Here is a 16,787-nt window from a genome sequence, read left to right as displayed (position 1 = left end):
ATGATTCATTGACAGGAATTATTCCAAGAGGCTGAGCTGCAACAAATTGTAGCAGTTGTAGCTAACTACAGTACCTCACAGCTGCTGAAAGCTCGGCTGCCTCTTAAGATGAGGTATCTAAGGGAACATTTTAAAAGGCTTTGACAATGTATTTCCACAATACTTGTTAGAACTAGGATGTCTCCAATGATCTTATGTTCCTAAAGTGGAATAAAAGTATGAGGAATCTGAATATATACATGAAGGATGTTTTGAAAGATTTTTGCTTTTACTGTGGCGCTGACAGAATATGAAAAGGATGCTTCACTCCTACACACTGGAGTGGTCACCCAAGAGAGCTCATTTCTTCTCCTCACTAGGATTTAGCCAGGATAGTGCAATGAGTGTTTGAGCTGAGAAGCCTGCAGCGTATTTGCAATTGTCAGAATTAAAAGTGAAGGAAGACAAAACAACCTCTCCACTCCCACCCTCTGTCAAACATGCCTAATGAATAGCTGTGCATGCACTGTATCAGAAACCCCAAACGTTGACGGCGACGCGAGGCACTAATTTGTTAGTTATCATATCTGACAAATTGTCATCATGGTTCCACTCCTTCAGAGGGTGTTGTGCGTGTGACCCGGGGAAGGGCTCTCAGGCTTGAGCTAATGGGTGTACGACTTGGAACAGAAGATGATGTGCCAAGATGGGAACCACAGAGTGGGCTGCCAAAAAAGAACAGTATAATTATCTGTGCATAATTCACGGCCGGAGAATAAGCTTTCCTCCAAAGTTGTCTGCTGTAGAGCTGTACCAGATTCATGGCTTTTTCAGTGAGTATTCACAAAGTAGTGACAATCTGTGCAGAAATGTTCACTTCTCCAAACTTTTTTTTTTTTTCTATTGGACTAAAATAGACATTTCTATAGCACTCTCTGCTCTCAGGACTGGTCTGTTAAGACAAGCGATGACTCACAGATGTATATTCTTACTTTCTTGGATAGTTATCTTTCCCCTCACCCCACCTAATCCCTTCACCAATGGGATTTGAAAAAAAATAAAAACCTCTGCAAGGAAAAGCACTAAAAATACAAACTATTGCAAGAGTATTGGCTCACTGAATCTTCAGAGTTGCTGCTATACTGTGACAACAGTGGTCCTAGTTCTCCGATTCTCAGGACAAACAGACAACATGAGCCAAAGGAAAACTTCCTTTTAATTCTTAGCACTTTTAGGCAACAACACAACTTGCCAGTTCAGGTTCTGTTCAGCAGATGGCAAGGTAGGAACGCACCTCTGAGAGCACATGTATGTAACCGACTGCTCTTTCAGTTATTATTGGACTATATGTGGGTTATTTGGTTCTTTTACCCTCATCAGAGATACCACCTTTTCATCACCGTTATGGAAGATGGATACTTTGTCTCAGCAATGAGTAAAAAGTCATTTTCCAAACTATGTTCATTTTCTTGAAGGAGATTCAGCTTCCAAAAGAGAAAGCTCAGGAAATTCCTCAGCTAGTAAGTCCTTCTGGAGGAATCAGGGTGAAGGACTGAATGTCCTGTAAAGGCTATTCTGAATGGGAGGGAGAAGGCTCTTGCAGAAAGGCAAAGGAGATGGAAAATGTTCCCATAATTGCTGGCAAGGAAGATGCAGATTTTGCTCGGGCACATTTCTCTTTGAAAGCTGATCCTGTTTTGTAAGGGTAGACAAGGAAGAGTTGCCAAATTCGTAGGACAACGAAGTTTTGGAAAGCACTGGCAAAATATGTGGAATTGGATTAAATTTGACAAAATGTCATATTGCTTTAAGGCTCCTCAGGGTGTCCTGAACCATTTTTGCTCCACATAATGCAGATTTCCTGTAAAGCTTTGGCACTGCTGCCTGCATCCCGAGCTGCTCGAAAATGTTGCTATGGCCGTGCCCAAGCTGTAGGGACCTGGTCTCACGGGTATTTTCCCAAAGAATCGGTGCTGATCTCCCTCTGGTCTATGTGTAGATGCCCCTCCAGGGAAAGTCCTGGTGTTGTAGGGAGTTTGTGGGCATGTGCATGGGGTCTGTGCTGTTCAGGAGTGATGGGGCAAAGCTCACTGGGTCCAGTCGCAGAGCTGGAGGGGGCAGTGCTATGTGGACATGAGAGTTTGGGTCTGGAAGTGATCAACGTAAAGCACAAATGCGCTTCCAGGCCCTGACTAGCTAGTTCTGGGGTTGTGTGGGATGCTGCTTGTGCACTTGTGGTGCAAGCCTGCTCTGCATCACTACCTTGTCTTCTGTTAGTTCGATGATTTATAATCACGAAATGAAAATTCAGGACTGGAGAAAGATATTCTGGTTCTGGCAGAGCACTTCAGTCAGTAGGATAGTTCATCATTTTAAGCACACGCTTAATTGCTTTGCTGGATTGGGGTGCAACTTTCTTGGTAGATACTGCAAGACTTTTCACTTTCTAGGAATGCTCTTGGAAGGAAACAAAAATATTTCCTCTCTAAATGTTTGTGGAAAATGACTAAAAGCATGTGAGTATGCAACGAAAATTAATTTTCACTTCTTTATCGCGGTCACTAGACAACTCAACATAGCAATAAGGGCCTAAGGTTACATGAACAGTGAGGAATGAGCTCTGCACCCTATTAACCTGAGTGAGGAAACTGTGGGGTATGGACACGTCCTGCAGTTTGCACTCATGTAAGTGTCTTTGTCAGACTGACCAATTGCTCAGAGGGCATCAGACTGGAGCTATCTAGGGGGTGTCTCCTGGAAACACCCCAGGGACAGGCTGGTGCCACACCTGAGGCTGCTCTGCTGATAACCAGATCACTTCAGTTTCCAGAGATCTCAACCTAAAAGCTTTCATCAGCATTGCGTTTACTGAGAGGAAATTATTAAAAAAAAAAAAATCATAAAAGAAAAGTACTGGAAAATCAGGTGCATACATGTAACCAGCCCCAGCATTGATCTAACTTAAATGGTAGCACTTATGAGGCAGATAATCCAGCTTCTCATTGATCTTGGCAGTACTAGTAGGGGGCAATATTTACATTTGGTTGAATTGCTCTTGGACAAATTTTCTCCACAGTATTAAATACAAAGAAGCCTTCCATTAACACCAGGAGAGCAGGGTTTTTCATTCATCTATTTTTTTTCATCTATTTTTTAAAAAAAAATACATGGCCTGGTTCTCTATTCTGTTGTTGGTCTTATACTGGGATAGCTGCACTGAGTCGGAGAAGTAGCAACTACATCAAAGGCTGCAGCAAAAAAGAGTTGGACCCTGAATATTTGCAGCAAATAGCAGAAGGAGTTTTCTTCTCTTTTAAGTACAAAAGAACAAGGAATTATTATCCTCCTTCTCCCAGCAAAACAGAGCAAAATCAATATTCTTCCCTGGGTCATTTCTCTTAAGCTTCCTTCTTTCCCAAACACTCTCACCTTACACTGTCTCCATTCTAGAGAAATTCTGCTCCTTTGATGAAGGAAGGAGGGAAACAAGCTTTTTGGGGGAGGAATTCTTTGGGTGCATTTTAGGCTGAGTCGATTTGCACCGGGAAGCGTCTATTTCTCCCCAGGTATGATAAAGTTCAAACCTTGCAAAGCTGTGTGAGTGTGACGGTCCAAGAAGTCCTGCCCATTGCATCTGGGCAGTCCCATCATGTCCGGCCTGTTTTATCCTGCTGTCTGGTAAAGATCTTGACCCCTTCTTGTGTTCAGGCTGAGAATGAAAGAGCAAAGGAGTCGCTGCCCCTTCGTGTCCCACACCACCGCTCTGGCAGCAGCTCAGGGTGGTGATGGACAATGCCCTGCTGGACACTTCCAGCTGCCTCCTGGGAACACGACAGGGAGACACGGGTTGCAGGACAGAAGAGTTTACTGGCACCAGGAAGCCAGCATCTGTGGCATATCAGCATAAACAAAGAAATTGGCTTGATAGAGAGCCACATCTAGAAGCATTACGGTCCTCTCATGGGATCACACAGCATGTGGTACATGAACCCAGGTAGTGGACCCATAGCAAGCATGGAAGAGCGAGTTTATAGACCAGCAGCTAGAAAGAGAGCAAACAAGTAAGGTGAAGCGAGACAAAAAAAACCCATATAGCAGGGAAGCCAGAACCAAGTCTGTACGCAGAGCTGACCATGAGAGATAAAGATGAGAAAATGAAGGTAAAGAGTTTTTACTGTCTCACTGGGAATTAGAGGACAAGAAGCAAGTGAGATGCTGTTGCCAGGAATAATGCCTGAAACACTGGAATAGCTGATAAAGGTGTTTGATTAGAATCATGACCCTGCAGACAGAATGAGACCCTGGAGAAATATTGTATCTTTTACCCCACCCCAAGAAGCAGGAGCTGAGAGAGACACCGGCCTTGCAGAGCTGTAAAATCTATAGCTCTGGAGATGTTAAACACCCCTTAAATGAAGCCAAAATCATCTGTAGGACACATGAGTCCCTCCTACAGAAAAAATATAAAAAGAGGAGGTCTAGCCCTAGAGAAACACCTCCAAGTAGCAAGGGAACAGCTAGATATCCCAGGAAAAGGTCAAACCAAGGCAGCAAAGGAAGGCAGGGCGCCAGAGGGAACAGCCTACCAGTACCACAGGCAGCAGAGGCTGGTGTAGGAGCTCTGTGGCGAAAAAACGAGAAAGACTCAAAGAAAAACACCTGGCAAAGGCAAAGATGTACGAGAAGTGGAGAAGCAAAATGTTTGCCTCAATCCTACAGCTCCCCGGGGAATGAAAAAGCAGAATGCCTTTCGGATACCCGCAGCGTGGCTTCAGCTGCAGGAGGGACCTTGGAGGCCCTCACACCCAGTGGAGCACGGGCAGCAGCCTTCGGGACCCGTGCCTGCCCTTACATCCACAGCCAGGTCAGAGCCAGCTGGGTGGCGAAGCCGCGATGTTGTTGAAAGAAGCGATAAGCAGCAATTCTAACCTGGAGAAATGCGACCACATCAGGGTGATGTACAATAAAACCACCTTGAGGTCAATGGGCAAGGCAGGCTGTTGATCATAAATCCATGAAACAAGAGATGTTATTGCTGAGAGTTTATAACAGTTGACATTCAAGACCAACACCCAGGGCTGAGCACCGGGGCAGTGCACGGCCTTCCTCCGGTCACAGTACAAACCCTCGGTCCCCTCCGCTTGTACGAAGAGACAGACAGTCTCTGTGGGCCATGTCCAGGATTTGAACAGGACTAAAGGGCATAGCTCCATTCCCGGTGCCACGTCAGTAGAGGCAACATCGCCCAGAGGATCTGACCAAGACACTGTCTCCATTGGGATCAGAGACCTCCTGCCTGTATGTCCCTGTGCATCATGCATAAAGGGTAAAGGGGAGGATAAAAAATTCTATCCTGCCCTGGTAGCTTTGGGCACTCATTTTTGGACACGTCTGAAAGCCTACACAAGGTAGCAGACAGAGATGAATCAGGTCCAGAGCTTGTATGTCCCTGTTTCAGAAAGCGCATGATATACTTTACAATAGATCTTACGCTGCTAATTTATATAATCATCAAAATTTGTTTCTTCAGCTTGCACTTTTAAGAGATGGCTAAATTTGTGGTTTGCCTACTGTGCCAAGAGCCTGGCACGTGGCCACGTGCTTTCATGCATCTCCTTGCAGACTATGGGGTCAAAATCTGAAACCAGCGGTGCCATCCTCCAGCTGAACCAATTCCGTCTCCACGAGCTCAAAGTGCAATCACAGTGGGATCAACTGCCTCTTTGTTTGGCATCGGGATGTATAAATATCTGACACTTCCTGTGCAGGTATCTATATATTTCAAAGTAACTGACATGCTAGAATTATCAATAAGAGAAAGATAACTCACACAATAATCATCACTTCCTGACAGCTCAAATTTTAGAGGAATCCGCTCTGCCCTTCTCTTAATGAAAATGAGTAACGAAACCTTACCTGTGAGAAGTTTGTCTCTCACTTTCAAAATAGCTCAGCTGACCTCTGTTCCAGACTGTGTAAGAATCGTTGAGAAATAACAGGAGAGGAATAGGCAGAGATTTTAAGCTGGACATTCTCTCCAATAGATAAAAGACAGCAGAGATGACCTAGCTTTAAAACACGGCCTTGTTGAACATCTGCTTTTTTATTCCAATATATATGAGGTAAAGCATAAAACGTATATTTAAATGTGTATTTCTTTTGTAAATACAATTTTTGAAGCCCACTTGAGGTAAGACATCTGTGCAACAACGGCAGACAAAAATACACTATTTAATTCTCTTTGAAAAGTTATGCTTCACAATATTCTTCAATGGGGAATTGTGGATTTTTTGTGCTGGCAAGGTACAAGCAAGATCCAAGAAGACAATCCCTTGCAGAAAGTGCTTACACAGCCCAAATCAGCTCCTTGTGTACTGAGGACAGTCACTTCATTCTGCTCTAAGTAACATTTAAGCTAGAATCTATGGAGAGAAAAAGGAGAAGTTTGTTAAGCTGGATGCTGATGCTGATAGTAGTTGTTACTAAGTGCACCTGTCTCTCGTGAGTCCCTTTTGGAAGGTATATGTGTCCCTTAAAGATGTAATTAACACCTCAGTGGAGTATTGAAAGGGCAGAATTTCCTGGTTGATACCTGTTTCAACAGAAACAGAAAAATACTGGGCATCCTCTGGTTTGAAGCGAAGTGGAGATAATAACCAAAGGAGAGGGAGGACAAGGGAAAATACAGTGAACCCACCAGGATGCGAGACAGCCGTGATAAGGGTATGGGGGTTCTGCAGTGATGTGACAATTCCCTTAGCCTGTGGCAGGAATATCTCTCACTGATTAGAGCTAATTAGGGAGGACGAGGCTTGAGCCTTTTTGTCCTCCTCAGTAAATGTGCCTTTGGTGCAGACTGGTTATAGCACAGCTCCGGTTCTAAAAAGGGGTGTTGAATCTCCTTCCTTCACTGGTCCATTTAAATAAACATAAGCAGCTCTCTAGGTCTGTTATGCACAGTAAATCTATCTTGTTTCCTGATGACTGATTTCTTTGGCTCTGTGAACGAGGTGAGAACACCAGTTTTGCTTCTTTTTATCACTGTTAAGGAAGTCTTGTGTAATTTTCTGAGTGCTGGAAAAAGTTTAGAAAAGAGGTAAAGAGGTGATTTGGATTCTGGATTCTGCGCCTTTTATCGAGGGACCGCAACTGTTCTATTGGTGAGCAAGTTCAGAAATTTCATGACCAGAAATTGGGAACGACTGGTACTGGGAAAAGGATTCAGTTCTCTGCGCTAGCACAGATCAGTTAGTGAGATCAGTCGGTTGGAAGCTGAAGCTGGACAAACTCAGGCTGGCAATAAGGTGCACTGGCTTTTTAATAGGGGAAGCAATATGTTATTGAAACATTTCACTTAGGGTTGTTGCGGACATGTCCTTAAGCCAAGACTGAGTGGCTTTCTACAATTCAGGTGGGAGCTGTGGCTTTGGTTGTTTGAAAAGCCTGGGTGAGGTTCTGCTGCCCACATTACGCAAGTGGCCTCTAGCCTTCAAACCAACTCATCCCAGCACTCCAGATCAATGGGCACATCTCCTAAAGTTGAAAGGGCTGAACTGAACGTGTCCCTGAGATGTGTGATTTGAAAACCAAATGTCCCAAATGGCCACAAAATGAGCCTCCTTGGGGAATCCAAACGTTTCACCATATTCATCAGAAAAATTAAGACCTCCAGCACACGGGAATATGCCTGTGGTGACGTACAGTTAAATCTGAGCGGTACCCAGCAGCGTACAAGAGCACATATGCTGTGTCAGGGAGCAGTGGACACTTGTGCATGGCTCCACGCAATGCAAGCCACTGGAGAAGCCAAAGCCAGGTCAACGCCGGGCTGCAGCAGGCCAGCTTTCCTGCACTGATGCTTACCTACTGAACTCTGCAAGGTGAAAGGAGCACGGCTGAAGTTTCATCTCTTACATGACCCATCAGCGTTTTGCTGCAGCTTCGTTACTGTGCTCTTAATTGCTGTGCCTCAGAAGATGGTTTCTGGTCAGCCAAAGCCACCCCGCTCTGCAGGTTTCTGTCTTGGTGGATGCTGGCCAGCTGGGCAACGGTTTCAGGGTTCATACTTTCGAAAGCACGCGAGGCCTGAGGTGATGCAGAAGAGCAGGACAGGAACCACAGGCACTCAGGATTCATGAGGTAAGCCTGAGCACTGTGCATGTGACTGAAGAAGCATTTGCTCGTTTAGTTCCTTTTATTGTGTTTAGTGAAGTGTCCTTTCTTTTATTTTTTCTCTGGAATGCTGAGCCTTTTGGTTGGCACAGTTTGGGCTTTTGGCACATTTAAAATTTTTTTTATCCCTCTGCAGTTAGGGAAAGCTCTTTTTTTAACTATGAACTTTTTTCCACAAAAAAAAAAAACCAAAAACCCATGCCCAAATCTTAATAAAATCTGAAGGTGGCAGCAACGAAACAGTAGCAAGGCTAAGGCTACAGCTTCTAGGGCGGGTTCGCCTCATACAATGAAGAGATCCCCAACCCACTGCTAAGCCGAGATTGTAAGGTCTCATGGATGGGCCGTTTGGGTCTGGAAGGGTCCGTGGCTGAACTCGTAAGCCCTTCCTCTCCAGCAGGACTGTCCGGCCCTGAGGTGGGAATAGCGGTCCTTGCCTACCACGGCTGCCTATGCAGAGCCCCCAGGCATGCCCAGCCCTCGTCCGCGTGTTTGAATGCTCTTCTGCAAACACAAGGACGGTGTGTATATCGGGTGAGAGTATTTGCAGGTTTTGTCTGTGTAAAGTTGATGTACACAGAGGCTTTTAGGCATGACGATTGTACTGTGTTCGTATTTTATATGCTATGTAATATCAGCAGAATGTATCACGCTGAAACTGTAAATTGATTTGCATAGGTTGGTCACCTCAGAACAACGTCCAGCCTGCAGCAAACAGATGGGCTGTACTTAGGTCCAGAGATAAGGCATCTGTTGGTTTGTCACAGCAGTAAAAGTATTATCACTGGTGTTGCTGGCCCGTACCTGTGGTCCAGAGCACCCCACCTCCCCTTCTGCTCCTCCTCTGACTTTTGCCACAGCCAAAGGGAAGTGTGGAGAAGTTCAGCAAAGGTCACCCACCACCACCACCAGGAACTGCCCGAGCAGCGTGGCCGTGACAGAGGGTGATAAAGAAACACCTATCACCACGAGTGGCCGGCACGGGGTTAACCACAGTGAAATCCACCCTGAAGAATGTGTCTGTGAGGTTTCATCCTGAAAAAGGGCACAGAACAGCTCAATATCCCAGCGAGGTGCCACAGAAGGCAGTAGGTCCAAGTGCCTTGTGGAGGCTGTTTGAGATTCCCTTCCAAATAGCCCGATAAATCGCAGGCATGGCAGCAACACCGGCCTTGGTGGGGTCTTTGGTTGGGGGGGCAGAATATCCGTCAGCTGCCTAACGCTTGCGTCCTCAACCGCAGCGAGTCCAGAAGGTGCCTGAGCACCACGGCTGCGGTGCTGGCGCCTGACTTCCCCCAATTAGTTGCGTGATGGTCGGTGGGACAGGAGGCTGAGGGGGTGAGCAGGTCTTCCCGGACGGCACAGTGGGGGATGATTAGGCAGGGACTGGCAGCGTGCTCCTGCTGCTGCTACTGCTACCGTACGGTGCTTCACGGAGGGGATGCAGAGGCGTAGCAGGCAAGCAGCAGGAGAGTAGGATGCCACATGGCGAGGAGGAGGAAAAGAAAGAGGTGGAGGAGTAGGCAGAAGGGAGATTCAGTTTAACATGGCATGCCAGGCCTCCACTGCTGCTTCCCTCCCTCAGGCCTGCTCATCATGCATTTAATTTGCGCATGGGGTGAGGGGGATTTTGTTGGCATTGTTTTATTCTTATTCGATGTGCTCCTTTGCATGGCAAACACTGGTAGTGTGCTCATCGCTGTGCATATAGGCAGACGTGGCCTTGGGTGTACTTTAGTCTAAGGCCCTGATTCTGCAAACACATGAATAATCTACAAAGCAAGAGGACTTAGTAATACACTTAAAATGACACCTGCTTTCGTCTTCGTCTCTCTTTCCTACCCCCTCCCAATATCCTTTTGCTTCTGGATAGCTAATTTGAGCTTAGTATCGCAATCAAAATTTGATACAGAAAAGACAGCGATTTTTTTTAAAAATAGCAAAAATCTCAATTTAGAGGCTGACCTCATCTGTATATATTCAGTAAAACAAATAAAATCCACTTGTGCCCTGTCTCAACTAAGATTCAACATAAGACATCTCCAGCAGCAATGGCTCAGGAAGGGTCAGGCTTCGAATGGCGGCTGATACACAAGGGCATTGCCATTTGGAAAGATTTGTCTTAACCTAACTCGGAGGAATCTAGGTATGCGCTGCGATACATGTTTGTTTGCTTTGCTTATGGGCATTAACTTGATGTCTTTCAAATTATATTTGGGAAAGCATCTACTGGATTTTTGAGCAATTTAGTGGAAGGCAGTGCAATTACCTGTAGTTCTGAAGGAGGATCAGAAAATTAACAATAGTTAGAATGAGCATATATAAATTATATATATACGCACACACACACACACACATACATATGTTTAAAAAATAGATTTCAAGAAGCATTCCTGGGCTTCAGTGTGGAGGCTCCGAGCAGCAGCAGCCAGCTCCCTCTTCTCAGTAGCTGCAACATCATTACACGAAAATACAGAGACACGGGAGCCACTATTCAAATGTAGCCCCTCAACTTCGTGACCACAAGTGGGTTCTATTTTGGTCCTTGCTTTTGAGGCTGCTTTTGATGAAGGGATCAGAGTTTTTCAGCTCCCTGCCATTACATGTTGCTGTTGACCTCTACCTGCTTCTAGCTTTTAGAACTTTGTTTCCATTTCCATTTCTTTAGTGTGAAGGTTGGGGATGGGAATCTGTATTTTTAAAACCTTGGTGCCAACTGCTGTGTGCTGTTGTACCGCGGCTGACTTTCACCTCCCTTATATTTCCTCTTGTGTTCTTAGATCCGAATTGTTCGAAGTACCTACTGGAGTATGGCCTCTGGACCCACGTATCCTGCTGACCTGGGACATAAACTGCTGTATGGCAAATTCTGACTTGATCAAATATGCAACGGAGCCTCAAAAATTATTTAGGCACCTAACAACCACTGATTGTGGTAGCAGCTAAGCCCCGAACTGAGGATCTGTGCATTAGTTTTCCCGTGCCTTGATGTGTCCCCTTCAAAACCAGTCCTTCCTAGACTGCCTTTTGCTTTCCTCCCCATTGAGCAGACCGTGGCTTTTGGATATCCCTGCGCTCTTGTTGCATGATCCCTGGACGACGTTTCCCGTGGGCTGTCATAAATCTTCAGTCCTCTTGTATTTCACCTTATCTTCAGGCAGCCTGGGTCACAACGCAGCTGGTGGAGGAGGCAGCAAGGGAGCGAGACCCTGCAGTCACTGGGTGGCTGCAGATTTAAGGGTGCGCAGGACACAGGACATTGGGGGATCTTATTCAAACTGATCCTCTTCTTGTACAGTAGCCTAATACTGAGCCTAATAACATGACATTTCAATATTGCTACTGTTGAGAAAGAGAGGTAGCGATGCTATCGGGAGATGGATTTTTAGCAGCTGAGAGAACTGGCTTTTAGCCTTTGTAATCTTGCACTTTTGCTTCTGTCCCACAGCTGGGCTGGGTAACCTTTCAAGGTTATAAGAACACCTTTTATGTCTCCTTTTGCTCATCACTAGGAGAAGTTTCCCAATCGTTACCCACCTTCATGAATCACCTGGAGATGCAAGAGAGCCATAAATGCAAAAATAATATTATTGGTATCGTATTATTATTTTTCCCAAGGAAATCACTGTTTTCCACAAAGCAGAGCACATGATTTCTTGTTTATTGTGTAATAATAGCCTTGTGTTGTGATGGTAAGTAGGACACAGATACAGCTTTTCAGTGATGTACACTACTCTTTCTTATCTTTAATTAAATGCTATTCCCTTGTATTGGAACATATTCTGTGATTACACATGTTTACAGTCTCTAAGTAACTTACCATCAAATACACTAATGAAAATCAGTGCCCCAAAGCGACTTGTGCCTTTTGTCCTGTACTATCCCACACACCTCTCTCATTTTTTTTTTTTTTTATTATTGCTTCCAGTTTCCATTTTAAAAATTAAAGTGTTGAATTAAACACTTTCATATGAATTTCCTCCAACCATCTCTGCTTTTGATCTAGGGACATGTACCTATCCAGCTCTCTGCCCTTCCCCAGAACAGTAACCCCTGGGGATACCATAGAGCATAGAGATGATACAATTTAATAAAGTCACAATAAAACATCCAAGGCCTTTCATACTTTTTCACTTTCTTTAACTCAATTTATTTTTCATTTCATGGACAGAGATTTAGTCCTGGTATTAGTTTATGATTTTGCTGAAAGAATTACCGAACACATACAAAAAGGAAATATTATTTTTATTATTTATTTTGTGCCATGTATACCATAGGAAAAAAAAAAAAGAGTTGAAATCACTTCAGTACCGCTGTGTTTTTCATTACAAAGTTATTACATATAGAAATTACTCCAAATTATCTGAAATGAATGGAAATTATGAGGTTTAAATTCCCCAGGTTACTGCAAGCACAGCACTGGAAATTTATTTTGTCATCTTGCTGAACATAATTGCTACAACAAAATTTTTTTCCATTTTACAACCGCAGCATAACTTATTTATACCAGTGTTGTTGTAATTTTACATCAATAAGTTGCATGGGAAGGAGTACACAGGTGGTAATTGAAAACAATAATTTGTAGTGGGGTCCAGGTGGAACAGTTGGCTCAGAAAAGACTTCATTTGCTGCTCCGTAAATGCTTCGCATCCCTCTGGCCTTTGACTAAGGTGCTATCAAACCTCTGGTCCGCCCAGCGCCGAGGTGGCCTGATCATCCTAAATTACATTTCAAAGCGTCAGCGGAGGTGAGAGGAAGGACCGATCTACCCTGGTGGCACTGACCTGCCGATCACAGGGCAGAGGCACAAGCGAGGTGCTTGGGGAGAAGGGGAAATCAAAACTGGGAAAGGGGCGAGCACGGTCCTGGAGTCAGGAGCAGCATCCTTGAAAGGACCGAGCCGGCAGCAAACACCATGCAGGTCTGGGGCTGCTCTCGGGGTGTTACGGCCGATACCGGCTCTTGCCCCAGCTTTTCAGCTCAACCGTCTTCCATGAGCGTGGCGATACATCGCCATTTGTCGAAGGGAATGCTGTTATTTGATCATTTTCAATTAAGATGTGAGTAGTTGCCTGAGACACGAGCAATGACGTTCACATTCATACTTTGCTCCACTCTTTATGAACAGGAATGTGTAATTTGGGTGCAATACACAAGCACTCCCAGGCCAGGCATCCGCACTTCTCCGTTCCGTAATTGTCAACAGGAATAATGAAACTGCAGCGGCTGGTACTGAATCCAGAAACTGATGAATTTCCCCGTTTGAGTTCTGCTGCCCAAGTTAAAGTAATAAAAATAATAACAATCGCATCGATAACAGGTTACTATGGATATACCCTACTTAAATAAAATAAAGCAGGAAGAACATAGAGGAATAAAGAACACGAATGAACGAGGTGCCGTTCTCTTCTGATGTTCAGATTCCGATTTCCATGATTCACAAGAGACAGGCTGGAAATTTCTGCCATGAGTTCAAGCTGAAGATTTCATTGCCACGTTCAGAGCTTAGAGGTCTTTGTTATTTTAAACAATCCAAAGATTTCAAATCCGCTTAAAATCATCTGAGAAGGGGAAGGTTGAAACTTGCACTTGAAAGCAGCAAGAGCTGTCTGGATCCCAAATTTCAGGTTGTATAAGTTCTGAGGAGCACCTATGGAGGGGGGGGGGGTTCTTTGTCCCCTCCACATGCAAACGGAGTTGCACATGAATCCCTAGAGAGATACAATGTTCTCTGTTTCCATAATGGGGCAAGTTTTAAAAGTCCTTCTTCAAATGAAAATATCCCTCAATTTCTAGGAGTTTTTCGGGAAATTTTTTTTTTTTTTTTAAAGCGAAACTAGTGCTGGTTCACAAAACTCAGCTTATTGCACCAAGCCATGATGGCATCTGTTTTCCAAAGACACAAACAATCCTTGGACTGAATTTGTTAGGAAAGATGTGCCAGCTTTTTTTTGTAAAAAAGCCTCCCCAGCAACAGTGGATTTTGCCCATGTTCTTTTAAATTTTTAATTTTTTTTTTTTTTTTTTTGTAAATAACAATCCTAACCCGGGTGTTACGTGATGTCCAAGCGGCATCCTTAGTGGGACGGAGCACATATAGCAGATGGGATGCTTGAATCTTATTTACTTTGGATGCTTGCAAAGCCTCTTCCCCTCTACCTCTGCCTGTCGGTGTGTGCACTCAGATGCAGGCGGTGGGTTGCAGGATGAGAGACGGGGCTGGAGAGAATGGTTACCACCTGACTTTTAGAGGAAACCCTCGAGTCACAGATGTAGGGGCAGGTCTTGCTCTCGCTGCAGTCCCTGAGGGTCCTGCAAGCGATTTCATGGGGGGACACAACTGAATCCCTACTGTCGGAAAGTAGAGTAAAAGTAAACAGACCAAATTCTGCCTTTTGGAATGCACCTTTTAAACCAAGAAGGAAAACAGGGCCAAATCCTAAATTTTATCAGATTAAAAAAAAAAAATATTAAAAAAATCAGTGTTTTTCTGCTGCTTCTTCCTTGCTGGTTCCATTATTATTGCTTTGGGGAGGGGGGGGGAAGGTATGGTTTTGATTTTGTTTATTTTACCTGAAAAAAAGTGCGGGAGAAAACTGGCCCCCAGAATTTGGACGGTTATTTGGTACATTTAACACTTGAAAAGAGTTGGAAAAATGAGGGACTCTGCAAGAAAGGAAAATAAACACACAAACACACCCCACATCTCCCCCCTGACCCCCCAGACCATTGACTGAGCAGGGGACTCCAGGGAAGGTTTAGAATGTAAACGCTGAGGAAACCGCATTTCCTAAATTCACTCCTGGAAACATCACCGAGTGACAACCACCAAAAATAAGGGGACACCAAATGTCTTGAAAACACAGCAAAATCTGCATTGCTTTTGCCTCTCTCCAAAAAGTCTTGGGAATGGGGCAGGGGATAATACATTATCCTCTTAAGACTTCATTTCACTGCACCCTCAAATATACCAGTGCCATGGAAAAGAAAATCAAGTGAATAAATGTTGCAATTTATATATATTTGAATAGATAACAAGAACAATTTTACTGTTTGCCATAAATGAAAAACCCCACCAAATCATTCCTCTGATTGAGGTTCTGAAGCTCTGTTTATGGCTGCAAAGCGATTTGATACAAAAAAATTACACATTTTGAGTTATTATATCACCCAGAAATTTGATGCCACTTAACTATGTAATTTTCAGAAATGATATAAAACCACTGCAGAAAAATATTCAGGGAAGCCCAAAAGACCTCTTTTTATCTTTTTTTATGGGTCTAAAATGAGAACTCACAGAGATCCTTGCACTGTATGTGAAGGCTGAACTGCCACCTCGGGAGCTTTATTAATATGTATGTAAATATGATCTGGTTAGATCCTGTGTTTCTGTGTCTTTTCACAAGGTGGAGCGGCTAACTAAGCCGATCAGATCAACGCCCTGTGTTTATTCTTTTCTTTTTTTTTTTTCTTTTTTTTCCCCAAGCAGCAACATTTAAAGATTCAAAGAGAATGAGGACAGCAGCCTCATTTATGTCAAGATTGTCTCAAACCTCCTTCCTTCCTCCTCCCCCCCCCCCCCCCACTCCCAACTCCCAGATCTGTATCGAAAACAATTTACTTCTAACTTAACACGAGCTTTCTCAGTAAAGACTGGGAAGAAACTAAAATCACATCACCCAGAATCTGCAGCTCCAATTTTTCTTCCACTGAAAAGTTATTTGAGCAAATGGGGAGAAAGTGGAAATGCATTCGAAATGTGTCCAAGTGACACATCAAGCTTCTCCTCCGTGAGGATATTGGGACTTCCTCTTTACACTGAAGCCACTGTTATTTATGTATCTATATCCGTGCCAAATTTTAGCTAAAGACATTGCACGATTTAAAAAAAAAAAAAAAAAAAAAAAAGAAAGAAAAGAGAAACCCAGAAGCTGAACATGTGTGTGCGGAGAGTTCTTGACTCAGCATGCCTTGTTGTATATGAGATAAAATGGAATATTTAACGTCATATGAGCTTGTTTTCCCCTATGATAAGGACACTGTTTCTATATGAGAACTCCTCAAATCCCTGGTTTATTATGAAGACAGAAAAGATGATTACCTTAACACAAGATATTTTGTGCACAAGACTGTTCCCCCCTCCTCCCCCCCCCCGCATTTAAAACAAGGGACTACAGCACCTTTAGAGCTAGCGAAATGCTTGTTCTTGTCTTGCGGGTTATGCTCCCGTTTTGCCTGTTTCTTTCTTCCTTTGAGGGATTTTTTTGTTGTTGTTGGGGTTATTTTTGTGTTTTGGTTTGGTTTTGTTGTTGTTGTTGTCGTTATGGGGAGCTGCCACCCCAGGTTCGCAGGACGATGGAGGGAGGCCGGCGCTGTACCGGCCAGCTGCAGATGGAGGCGGGTCGTGGGATAGGTCAAGGTTAGAAAGAGCCTGCTATTGATCTGGCTTTGAACGCGAGACAGGGAGAGCAGAGAGACTAAAGGGGGAGCTGTGAGACAAGACATTAACAGCTTTCAGTGCTAATGATCACAAGTGCCAGACAGGGGAGGAAAGAGGAGACTGAGAAATCACTTTGGAATTTTTTTTTTAATTTTTTTTTTTTTCCCCCAATTGGGATGTATTTTCGGGGGAGGAG

Source organism: Charadrius vociferus, unplaced genomic scaffold, assembly GCF_000708025.1.
Source record: "Charadrius vociferus isolate BGI_N301 unplaced genomic scaffold, ASM70802v2 scaffold228, whole genome shotgun sequence".
Classification (NCBI taxonomy): Eukaryota; Metazoa; Chordata; class Aves; order Charadriiformes; family Charadriidae; genus Charadrius; species Charadrius vociferus.
The sequence above is the reverse complement of the archived record's forward strand: the minus strand, read 5'-3'. Positions refer to the sequence as shown.